We start from the raw sequence: 13476 nt of genomic DNA, 5'->3' as shown, positions 1-13476 counted from the left end.
CACAGTATTTGCTATTGACAGACAAGACCCCCGAAGTCGGAAGAAGAGGCCGGCGGCGAGGAAGAAAGCCGGGCTCCTCCGCTAGTAAAAGAGCTACAAGAAGATAGCGGAGGAGTCCGGCGAGAAGACCCCCCGAAGACGGAAGACCCCCGGAGCTGTGCAATAAACTATTTTATCTTGTGTGTTGTGTTTTTTTTTTGTACTTTATTTTACAGGTGAATGGGTAGGGGTACATTGTACCCCATACTCATTCACATAGGGTGGGGGGCCGGTATCCGGGGCCCCCTTATTAAAGGGGGCTCCCGGATTCCCATAAGCCCCCCGCCCGCAGACCCCGACAACCAACGGCCAGGGTTGTCGGGAAGATGCCCTTGTCCTCATCAACATGGGGACAAGGTGCTTTGGGGTGGGGGTGCTGCGCGGCTCCCCCTTCCCCAAGGCACCCCCCATGTTGAGGGCACGTGACCTGGTAAGGCTCAGGAGGGGGGGCGCTCGCTTGTCCCCCCTTTCCTGGCCGGCCGGGTAGCGTGCTCGGACAAGGGTCTGATGTGGACTTGGGGGGACCCCCACACCGATTTTTTTCGGCGTTGGGGTTCCCCTTTAAGTCCATACCAGGCGGCGGGGCCAGCGACGCATCCTTCGCTGGCCCCGCCTACCTGGAGACGCGCTCGAAATGAGCGGACTTTCCTCCGCGTGTGTGGGCGAGTCCGTTCATTTCAAAAGTAGGGCGGACAGTACGGCGGACTTGGCACTTTTTCAGCAGACTAATACGGCGTACTGTGTGTGGGCAAGTAGCCCGTTCGGAAAGACCAACGGACAGTCTGGCGGGAAGTTCGCCAGACTAAGTACGTCGGACAGACGGCTACGTGTGTATGCGGCTTTAGATGTTCTAGCTGCATTAGTTTTCTTTTTTAGGCTGTCATTCCTTATGTTTATCTGGTGATGCTGCCAGTAAGTTTATTGAATTTCAATAGAATAAGCTGTGCTGCAAATGTATTCGTAAGAGCAGAATTTTTCTGCCAGAAGTTCTCAGGGGTTCCACAACAGATCAACATTGTGGCAGATGTATATCCGCTAAATATTGTTTTCAATGCGCACTTATAGTGAGTACTATCAGCTTGCATTGATACCCGATGCCTCCTGTGAACTCAAAGGGTGGCGCTGGGAGGAGAGAGCAGGCATATGTTGCTGATACAGATGGCGTGTATAGAATGCTGTGCATGGAATGGGATGCCGTGTATGGGGTAGGATACTGTATATGGTGTGAGATGCTGTGTATGGAGGGCAGGGCTGGACTGGAACAAAAATTTGGCCCTGGACTTCATCCAGACCGGCCCACTTTAATTTTGCAAACACGCAAAAAAACAGTATATAAACTGTACGCAATTGCGCAAAAAAGCCCCTCCTTACATCTGGGTTCCCAGAGAGCCTCCCCTTACATCAGGGTCCCCATATAGCCTTCCCCTTACATCAGGGTCTCCAGAGAGCCCCTCTTACATCAGAGTCCCCAGAGACCATCCGCCTTACATCAGGGTCCCTAGGCAGCCAACCCCTTACATCCGAGTCCCCACAGAGCCCCCCCTTACATCCGGGTCCACAGAAAGCCCCTCCTAATATCAGGGTCACCAGAAAGAGGGCAAGTAGTGGGCCAGGACCCTGTGGTTGGGGACTCCTGGACTGACTTGGGGCTATGGGCCCCAGATTCGGGGCTATAGCCCCAAAAGTCCCCCCCAGCGATGCCACTGGCTGTCATTGAAACCGGCCCACTAAGCCATCGGCCCACCGGGAAACTCCCTATAGTCCCTATGGCCAGTACATGTCTGATGGAGGGATATGCAGAGTATGGGGTGGGATGCTGTGCATGTGCAAATGTGTAATAAAGTTGCAGGACAGCTTATTCCATTGATGCTGTGTATGGAGGGATATGCTGTGTATGGGGTGGGATGTTATGTTCACTGATAGTACTGAAACAAAATTGGATGTATATGCATCTGCCACAAAGTTGATTTTCTGCAGAACCCTGGATGAGAAACCCTGATTTAATGATATTTCTACAAACATTGTTGATATATCTACATGATCACATCCAAAGTTCCCTGAGCTGTAGATTTGAGTTCCACAAGATCTCATACTTTTTGCAAATGGTTCCTCCAAGAAACCCTGAGTTAAAGGGATGAGATAAACCATTTACCACTGGCAGGGGTGCTTACAATGATCAGCTTTTATTAGTTGGAATTTGGCTTCCATTTGTTAGTATATCTAAATCTGCTAGTAATTCTAACACTCCCCTCCTTCCAGACTCGCAATGCTGCTGTCTGCTGTGCCCCCTGTGCTCCTTCATCCAGAGTGTAGGCACTCTAATACAATGGGTGTTACTGGCCAGAATACCAGGTGATAAGAGGGGATAAAGCCTAGCCTGTAGTAATGGGCATGCAAAGCTTGTTAAAATAAGAAAAGGTTGGTTGGCAGAGGGGTGGGGGTGAGCGGAGGAGTTCCCTGTACACAATGGTTAATTTATGATACCCAACACCAGGAATTGGGTATAATTATCAGCTCCATATTGTATACAGACTGTCAGGGGTGAGGATATAGAAATTATGCAGGACACAAATCTCCACCTGACCCCCCCCCCCCCCCCCCCGATCGTTGTGGATCTGTGGAAGAGGCTTTCATTGTTAGAAATGAACAGACATCATTCTACAGTCCAAGGAGACCAGAGAGCTGCTAACAGTCCTAATCATGTCCCAATGAAAAGGGATCTGTAGGGATCAGACTGCAGGGTTGTGTTTTGTAAGATCTACCATATGCTTCTCTTAATTAAAAACAATAATCTGCAGATTGGTGTTTACAAGACACAACCCAGCAATTCTAATGTGGACCAGGCTTGTCTCCTTCCCATTCACTATGTGATTTACTCCCCACACTGCTTGTTCCAATGTATGTCTATCCAGGACCATGTGTGCCAGTCACTGTGCCCTGTTCATGGCCATCCCTATACATATGTTCATATGGGAATGTCACCTGTCATCAATGGGGAAAAGTAGAAAATGAATCTAGCAATATTCTCAATACTCACCAGTCCAGTCTGTCTTCTGGTGTGGACCACACGCTTTACAGCTGACACAAAAGCATCCAGCGGCGGCTCTAAAGCAGCCACGGAGAAAAACTTGAGCCCTCTTCATTCTTGAAGGCTTCTTGGTTGGGGTATCTGCAGGCTGTTCAATGATACCTCCTTCCATAGGTGGTCTTCCAGTGGTCTGTTTATCTTTGGTGTTATTGTGATAAACAGCTTTTTTACACTGAAAAAATCTCATTCTGAAGAATTCAAGCACGCTTGAAGGGTTCAAGAATGAAATTACAATACAATTGTATTAAAATGAAATTGCTAGTATTAAATCGCTAGGATAAAATCGCAAGCAAAATATCGCCAGAGAAAACAAAACAGGTCTGCTCTGTTCAGTAAACACTCTAGGACTGGCAGAATCCTACTGAGCTCGCTCTTATATATAGGGGCAGCTGGCACTCAGCCAAGAGTAACTGACGTTCTATTTTTAGATCTCTGGCACTCAGCCAAGAATAACTGCCGTTTTTAAAGGGACCTTTCATCTGGTGTGTTAGCATTGTGAATTCAGCCTCTAGGCTCAGTATACAGATCTCACATACAAAATTATTTTTTTTATTATTAAAGTGACCGTTATTTTGATTGATATTTAAAACTTACAATCCCATGGCTTAAATAAAGATCTTTATTCCTATGTTAGCACTGTGAAATGAGTCTTATCACTTTATACAAAGCTTTGCTACAGGTCAGATATTTTCATTTTTATCCTGCTTTTATTTTATCATTATTTTCTTTAACCACTTGACCTCTGGAAGATTTACCCCCCATGCATGATCAGTCCATTTTTTACTATATGGCACTGCGTTATTTTAACTGTCATGCAACACTGTACCCAAATAAAATTTCCATGAATAGAGCATTCTTTTGGTGGTATTTTACAACCACTGTGTTTTATTTTTTTGTGCTATAAAAAATAGAGACCAACAATTCTGAAAAAATATATATATAAAAAAAAAAAAAAAAAAATCAAATTTCTTCATAAATTTAGGCCCTGCTAAGTTTTTGGTAAAAAATAAATAAAAATCCCCATAAAGTAACGTATATTGTTCCGTTTACTTGAAAGTTATAGCATATGAAAAATATGTTTTTATATAGGGATTATATATTATATATTTATGGAATTTTTTTTTTTAATACCTACTAATGACGGTGATGAGCAACTTATAGAACTATGATATTAACAATCGATTACTGACACTTTTTTTTTTTTTTTTTTTTTAAATCATTTTTATTAAGTTTTTGATTTCCATGTGATACAAAGAAACAATAAAAGGAAAAAAGAAAAATAAACCATTATAAATGACAGTGATCTGTGGTTGTTATTACATATCGATAACTAGTACTAATCAAAGTACCGTATATACTCGAGTATAGGCCGACCCGAATATAAGCCGAGGCCCCCAATTTACCCCCAAAAAAACTGGCAAACTTATTGACTCGTGTATAAGCCGAGGGTAAGACATGCCTGTCCATCCCTGTGTGTGTGTCCGTCCATCCCTGTGTGTCCGTCCATCCCTGTGTGTCCGTCCATCCCTGTGTGTCCGTCCATCCATCCCTGTGTGTGTGTGTGTCCATCCATCCATCCATCCCTGTGTGTGTGTGTGTCTCCATCCATCCATCCATCCATCCCTGTGTGTGTGTGTCTCCATCCATCCATCCATCCCTGTGTGTGTGTGTGTGTGTGTGTGTGTGTGTGTGTGTGTGTGTGTGTGTGTCCAGCCTACCTGTGTCCCGAGCCTTTGTCCCGAGCCTCCGTCCCGTGCCTTGCCTCCTTGCCTCCGTGCCTCGCCGCCGTGCCTTGCCTCCGTCCCGTCCCGTCCCGTCCCGTCCCGTGCCGTGCCTTGCCTTGCCTCCGTCCCGTGCCCTCTTCGTCGGCGCCTCGGCGGCCATTGTAAAATTCAAAAGCTGCGCCGCCGCCTTCGCCTGTGATAGGCGGAACACTGAATTTCCCAGCAGCCTGTGTTCCGCCTATCACGTACATCGTATCATCCTCGTCCGTAGTACGAGGATGATACGATGTCCGTGATAGGCGGAACACAGGCTGCTGGGAAATTCAGTGTTCCGCCTATCACAGGCGAAGGCGGAGCCGGAGGCGCGGCTTTTGAATGATAGAATGGCCGCTGTCTGTCTGCTCGACACGCTGATCGAGCGGGCAGACAGCGATGACTCGAGTATAAGCCGAGGGGGGCACTTTCAGCCTCAAAAAAGAGGCTGAAAATCTCGGCTTATACTCGAGTATATACGGTAAATCAAAGAAATCAATCTAGAAAGATCAATCAAAAGAAAAGGAAAAACAAAGAGAGAAAAATAAAAGGAATAATCAGACCAATGTAATTCAAGGAGATCACCAACTATTATAGAACATTATAGAAATTCGCTTACAAGTAACAGCACATTTTCTGTCTACTGGCTTTTCTCATGAATCCATAAGTCTGAACTCGAACAGTCACATTTAAGGATCAACCTGGAATTCTATTCGGTCAGCATCCCTTAGATTACTCGGACCTCTGTGTGGCTCCCTCTGCACCCCAAATTGGGATCACGCTGTGACAGAGGGGCCACACAGAGTAGAGTTAAATGACATTAAATGGGTCGTGGAGTGGTGGACGTTCGATTTGGGATCTGTTCAAGGTATCTTGCTGCTACTTAAAGTAGTGATTATTTCTTATACCACTCTGTCCAACATTTCCACTGTAAATCAAATTTTTTGCCACAAGATTTCCTGAGAGCTAGTAATCGTTCATAATGATAGTTTAAATTTATTTGAACTAGGACTTCTGATGGATTTGGGGATAGTACACTTTTCCAATGTCGGGCTATAACCAACTTGGCCGTGATAAGGAAGTGTGTCACTACTATGCGGAACTCGGGTGGGTAATTATCAATACCTATATGGAGAATTGCTAAAGCCGGGTTAGGGGGCTGTAGTACCCCTGTAATTTCCGCAAGTATACTAAATAATTTCCTCCAATAACTAGAGACGTTTTTGCAGTGCCAAAATATATGTAGTATGGTGCCTACGTTGCCGCAGTCTCTCCAACATAGAGACGAGTGAGTTGAGAACATTCTGGCTAATTGGTGGGGGGTTCTATACCATTTATGTAATATCTTCTGTGTGAGTTCCCAATGGCTAACACAGCGTGAGGCCTTATAGTTATATCTGAGGGCAGAGCTCCATTGGCTAATGTCATAGCTCTGGTGTAAGTCGTTCTCCCAAGTAAGCATAGAGGGAGATTTCGTTAGAAGTTGTTTGTGTTGTAAAGTGTTATATAGAAGGGATATACCTCTATCTCTGGAGTTATGAGAAACATAATATTGCCATATGAGTGTTTGAATTTCAATGGTTGGTGGTGGGGATCTCGATAGGAATGATGATACCTGGTTGTATAGAAATTTGCCGGTTTGGGGCAGTTTGAAGTCGATTCTCAAGGATTCAAATGATTTTAGTGTTCCCTGGTTGTATAGCTCATCTACCCATGCTATTCCGGAGTTTTCCCACGTGGCGATGTTACTGTACGGTAGTAGTATAGTTAAAGTTTGAATCGGGAGTCTAACATTAGTGGAAGGCTTCCCCATCAGTTGCTGTTGACAGAGATGTATCCAGGCTGTTATGGTCGCTACGATAGGAGGAGAGAAATGTGTCAAGGGTCTGAGTTTCCAAGCGTCTGCTAGAAGAAGGAGACTAATAGGGTGGGTGTTTGTAATAGACGCCTCAATGTCTACCCATAGTTGTTCAGGGTTGGGGAGGAACCAAAGTTTCGCCTGTGCTAATATAGCCGCCCAATAGTAATCTTTAATGTCAGGGAGGCCCATGCCTCCAGCTTTCCTATGTTTTATAAGTTTGTGGGTTGGGCATCTGGCTCTCTTGCCTTGCCAGATGTACTGTTTAAGGAGTTTTGTTAATTCATGGAAATGTGAGGCTTTATATGGTATTGGGAGAGTTCTAAATATGTAGAGAATTTTTGGCAGAATTAACATTTTATATGATGCTATTCTACCTGCCCATGACAATTCAGTGCGTGAAATTTTGGAAAGGGTCAATTTAACGTCTTGTAAAAGAGATTTCATATTGACATCTGCTAACTGGGGTAGATTTGCTGTTAATAGGATGCCAAGGTAGGGGATCTGCGTAGAAGTCCATATATAGGGGTACATTTTTTTCAGATGAGAGCTCGTGTGAGGGTTTAGACCTAGATCTAGTATAAGGGATTTGGTAAAATTTACCTTGTAAAAGGATATCTGTCCAAAAGCTTCTAAGATAGCATGTGTAAACGGGAGGGATACTACTGGATTCGATAAAAACAAGATGATATCATCTGCGAATAAGTTCACTATGTGTTCCCTTCGTTTGGTTTTTAGTCCTGAAATTTGTGGGTGGGTTCGGATGGCCTCCGCCAGGGGTTCTATCATCAGATTAAAAATTAGCGGTGATAAAGGGCACCCCTGACGGGTACCGTTCGATATGTTGAAGGATTTGGACAAGAGCCCCATGGTAAAGACTTGGGCAGAGGGATTGGAGTAGAGCGCTAAAATGGCTGACAAGGCTTCATTTTGAAAGCCAAATTTACGTAGAGTCGCTTCCATATATTCCCATTGGACCCTATCGAACGCCTTCTCTGCATCTATTGAAAGAAGCAGAGACGGCGTTCCCCGAGCTCTAGCTTGGTGGATGATATTCAATAGACGTCGTGTAGCGTCTGAGGCTTGCCTCCCCTTCATGAATCCGGTTTGGTCCGGACCCACCAAGGTAGGCATAATATCGTAAATTCTGTTTGCTATCACTTTCGCATATAATTTAACGTCTCCGTTGAGAAGAGAAATAGGGCGGAAGTTGGCAGGGGTATCTGAGGGTTTCCCTGGTTTGGGTAATGTAATGACATAGGCCTTTAGCATTTCAATAGGGAAAGATCCGGTTTTCCTAGCTATATTGAATATGGATATTAAGTGTGGAGATAGTATGGTACTGAAATGTTTATAGTAGGCATTGGAGAGGCCATCTGGGCCTGGGGATTTTCCCAGAGGCAGTGATCGAATTGCTTTCTCTACTTCCGTTGGGGTGAATGGGGTTTCCAACTCCTGGAGTTGTGTTTGTGATAATGAGGGTAGTCGGATTTTGGCTAAGAAGGAATCTATACTCTCTTTTGTAGGTGTATTCGTGTTTGGGTCCAGGTGTAAGTTATAAAGGGAAGCATAATAATCTGCAAATGCATCCGCAATTGCCTGAGGATGTTCTATCTTTGCCGAGGTCGTGGGGTGGAGCAGGTATGGGATCGAGGTTTTGAAGCGTTTATCCTTTAACCGGTTGGCCAGAAGCTTCCCCGCTCTATTGTAATTCCCATAATAGTTTATTTTGAGTCTTTTCATGGCTTGTTCGTGTTGAGCACAGTACCATTCCCTTATTTTGTATCTCACATGAAATAGTTTATCGGCTAGGTCTGGGGAAGGGTTAGATTGATTTGTTTGTTCTAAAGAGCGGAGTTCATTTAATAAATCGTTTAGTGTAGCAGATCGAGATTTAAGAATTTTGGAATTGAGTTTTATCAGGACTCCTCTTATAAAAGCCTTATGGGCATTCCAGTTGGTGAAGGGACTAGTATACTCAGGGTCATTAAATCTAAAGTACTCTTCCAAATGTTGGGAAATTTCTAATTGGAGTTTTGGGTCTTGCAATATCGACTCATTATTCCTCCAAATACGAGACGAAACTTGGGATCTGGTTCCTGCAATACAAATCAACACAGGGGCATGGTCTGACCAAGTGATATCTAGGATAGAAGATTTTGTGACCCTGTGGAGCAACTCCCCATCAGTAATAAACATATCTAATCTGGAGTAGGAATTGAATCTTGGTGAATAGTATGTATACGATCTCTCGTTTGCATTAAGGCAACGCCAGGCATCATATAGTCCTTCCTGTAGTAGGAGTTCGCGGAATTTGGGAAAGTGGTTCCTGACTCCAGATGAGGTATCTAAATCTTTATCGAGAATCATATTAAAGTCCCCACAAATCAGTAAATTTCCAACTCGCATCGACTCCATCCGCTTAACAACTTTCTTAAGGAACCTCAGTTGGTGCGAGTTGGGAGCATATATGCAAGCTAAAGTAATAGGGATCTTATTGACATTACAAACCAATATAATGAACCTGCCATCGGGATCGATAAAGGAATCTTTAAGGTCAAAGTTCACTGAATCTTTCACGGCTATCATGACTCCCCTTTTCTTTGCCGCTATGGAGGAGCGGAAGATGGACGGAAAGTTCTGGTGTGTGCAAAGCGGCGTGAACAGTTTGTGGAAGTGGGTTTCTTGCACTGCCAGGATGTCAGCTTTCTGCTTGATTGCTTCAGTCCAGAGGGATCGTCTTTTAGCAGGATGGTTAAGTCCGCGCGCGTTAAGCGATAAAATATTGATATTCATGGGTTCAAATTAAAGAGCGATATATAATCTCGTAGTTACGTAAGAAGAGGTTTACGGTCCAGGACATATCGTGTTTTGTATAGGTGTAGTATCTTGGGCCCAAATTGCGAGGTAGAACTATAACAATTATTGTGCAGCATCTGTTTCGAGAGGTCTCGTATTTACGCAGGTTGTGTCCATGAGGATCGAAGTATAGCAGGTAGGGATACAATGAACCGTGGTTAAATAGGATTCTTAGGGATATCAGAATGTTGGTCATATTCGTATGCCAGTACCATGACATGTATAAGCGCCAAAAAGAACATGAAAGGAACATAGTCGGAACAATGAAGAAAAGAAAAAAAGAAAAAAAATGAAAACAGGAGAACTGGGGTAAGAAACAAGACCCATACGGGTCAGGCAATATGAATGCCCAGGGTGGGGGTTTACGGTACGATAACATGTACCAGGAATGCTCAGGGAACTTATTTGGAAGCTATGGAGAGGATGACCATGTTGTAAGAACTCAAGTGTGAAGAGCTCTGGATCTACGATTTTGTTTTACTTGCCAATCGGGATGCAGTTTGGTCGGCGGTCTGGTGGACGACTGAGATAGGTCCAGATGAAGGTCTGGCGGTAGGATCTGCCAGGTTCTCAAGAGATGCAGCCCTTCCTCTAGTGATTGGATGAGATGGGTGGAGCCGTTGAATGTCACTTGCAGTTTGGCGGGGTACTTCCATTTATATAGGATCTTGTGGTTCCGCATGGCTTTGGTAACTGTCGCCAAGTTGCGGCGAAGTTGTAAGGTGTGTTGTGAGAGGTCTGGTAAAATCTGGAGATTGGAGGCCGCCTCCGGAATGTTTTCACCTTTTCTAAGCGTCTCCAGGATTTTTTCTTTGGTGTGATAGAAGTGCAGTCGGAGTAAGACATCTCGGGGTATTTCCTGGGGTAAAAACGACGGTTTGGGGACCCTGTGGATCCGGTCAATCGTCAGATCCAGCGGAGACAGTGATGGGACCATTGCTTGGAAGAGGTCCTGGGCGTAGGATGGCAGTTGTTGTGTTAGGATTGTTTCCGGGACCCCTCGGATCTTTAGATTGTTTCTACGGGACCGGTCCTCAAGATCTGCCATTTTTAGTTGCATTTTGTCAATAGTTTCTTGTTGCATTGCGTGCGAGTCCACCAACGCATTAAAAGATGAGGTGACGTCGCTCATTCTGGTTTCCACTTGGTGCACTCTTCCCCCCAAGTCATTAATCTCAGCTCTGCATTGATTTAAGCAGGCTGCCATGTCGGATTGTAGGGATGACCTCAGTAACATTAACAGTTCTTTAAGTGTGGTGTCAGAGATAGGCTGACCAGTAGTCGGGAACTGTGCGAACGGATCCACGTGCGGTTGTATGGTCGTACCTCCGCCAGTCGAATCGGTCGTTTCTAAATCCGTTCGGTTAGACGCTCGTGTAGTGTCAAGTCTAGGCTTAGACTTGACAGGGCTTCGTGACGATGGGGAAACGTTCGGAGAGTCCGAATCCGAGGATTGTGTACCTGTTTCCGCGTCCATCTCCACCGCGTGTTCCGCTCCGGGTTTCGTCTTAGGTGACGATAGATGGTGAGAGCGTCTCCCTGCGTGTCGGCCTCCTCCGCCATCTTTCTGTAGCCCGCGGCCTACCGCCGGAAAGAAATCCGGTAATTTCATGGTGTTGGCCGGGTGCTGTGTTCTCCTCCGCATGTTCGCTAGGTCGGCGGGAGTCTCCCGCGTCGCTGGTGTTTGATGTGCCGGCCGTGGGATGCGAGTAGCGGGCTTGAGGGCTAGAGTTCCCTGAGCATTGAGCGGAGCTCTTTCAACAAGCGGCCATCACGTTGCGCGGTCGCCACGCCCCCCGATTACTGACACTTTTGATACTTTGTGGGAACCAATGACACTAATATAGTGATCAGTGCTAAAAATATACACTGTGTCACTGTACTAATGACTGGCTGGGAAGGGGTTAAACATCTAGGGCGATCAAAGGGTTAACTGTGTGCCTAGCCAGTGTTTGTGTACTGTATTTGCTGCTTTTACCAGGGAAAGAGATGGATTTTAGTTATTGCTTTGCAGGAAAGCAAAATCCATTGCTCACCCCCTGTCAGAACAGAGATCTGCCTTGTTTACATAGGCAGAGCTCCATTCTGAGTCTCTGTGCGATGATCGGCGGATATTGGCAGACATCAAGTGACTGAGACCCACAGATCGGCTTCTGCTGTGAATAATCATAGCAGAAGTAGCCCGCTGCGCTGGCAACACGCACATAGTGGAAGTGCAGGATTGCATATATAACATATATATAATATACACAGTACATGATCCAGCTCAAAGCTGCCACCCTGTAGCAGTAAAACTGCTATAGGGCGGTCAGCAAGTGGTTAATATTTTTTATCTTTTTTTTTTTACTCCTATTTACTTTTTTTCTGATCTTTCATTATTTATTAACCACTTCAGCCCCGGAAGGATTTACCCCCTTCCTGACCAGAGCACATTTTGTGATTCAGCACTGCGTCACTTTAACTGACAATTGCACGGTCATGCACTGTTGCACCCAAACAAAATTGACATCCTTTTTTTTTCCCCTTAAGTAGAGCTTTATTTAGTGGTATTTGATCACCTCTTTTTTTTTTTTTTCCTCAGTTCAGGCCGATACGTATTCTTCTACATATTTTTGGTAAAAAAAAACTGATATAAGCGTTTATTGATTGGTTTATGCAAAAGTTCTAGCGTCTACAAAATAGGGGATAGATTTCTGGCATTTTTTTTTTTTTTTACTAGTAATGGCGATTTTTTTATTGTGACTGCGATATTATGGCAGACATATCGGACAATTTTGACACATTTTTGGGACCATTGGCATTAATACAGCGATCAATGCAATATAATTGCATTGATTACTGTAAAAATGTCACTGGCAGTGAAGGGGTTAACCACTAGGGGGCGAGGAGGGGTTAAGTGTGTCCTGAGGGAGTGTTTCTAACTGTCTGGGGGATAGGCTAGCAGTGACACAACACTGATGCTGCTCCTGATGACAGGGAGCAGAAGATCATTGTCCTGTCTAGGGATGAGCCGCACACCCCCCGGTTCGGTTCGCACCAGAACTTTCGAACGGACCCCAAATTCGAACGAACTTTAGAACCCCATTGACGTCTATGGGACTCGAACGTTCGAAATTAAAAGTGCTAATTTTAACGGCTAATATGCAAGATACTGTCCTAAAAAGGGTTTGGGGACCTGGCTCTTGCCCCAGGGGACATGGGTCAATGCCTAAAATGTTTTTAAAAACGGCCGTTTTGGCGGAAGCACTGATTTTAATGACAATTAAAGTGAAAAAAAAAGTGAAATATTCCTTTAAATATGGCGCCTGGGGGGTGTCTGTAGTATGCCTGTGAAGTGCCACGTGTTTCCCGTGTTTAGAACAGTCCCTGCACAAAATTACATTAAACGGAAATAACACCATTTAAAACTGCTTGCGGTTTTAATGTTATATCTGGTTCCTGCAATATGGTTGAAAATCATTGAGAAAAATGGCATGGGTAGCCCTCCCTGCTCATTACCAGCCTATTTGGGACTTGTACGCATATTAAGGGGAACCCTGTACCCATATTAAAGAAAGGAAATGCGTGTGGCCCCCAGGCCCTGTATACTCAGAACAGCAGTATACAGGCGGTGCAAACAAGACAGGGACTGTGTAGGTTTGTTGTGTTAAAGCGGGAGTCCACCGGGACTCCGCGTTTTTTTATTTTTTTTTAAAAGCCAGCAGCTACAAATACTGCAGCTGCTGACTTTTAAAATAGTGACACTTACCTGTCCAGCGCGCCCGCGATGTCGGCACCCGAAGCCGATCTGTAGATCGTTTCTCGGGTGCTGCCGCCGCCATCTTGGGTATGGGAATCAGGAAATGGAGCCTTTCGGCTTCATTTCCCGGTTCCCT

Source organism: Lithobates pipiens, unplaced genomic scaffold (genome assembly GCF_037356315.1).
Source record: "Lithobates pipiens isolate NorthernLeopardFrog02 unplaced genomic scaffold, aLitPip1_a1.2 Scaffold_25, whole genome shotgun sequence".
NCBI classification, from domain to species: domain Eukaryota; kingdom Metazoa; phylum Chordata; class Amphibia; order Anura; family Ranidae; genus Lithobates; species Lithobates pipiens.
The sequence above is the reverse complement of the archived record's forward strand: the minus strand, read 5'-3'. Positions refer to the sequence as shown.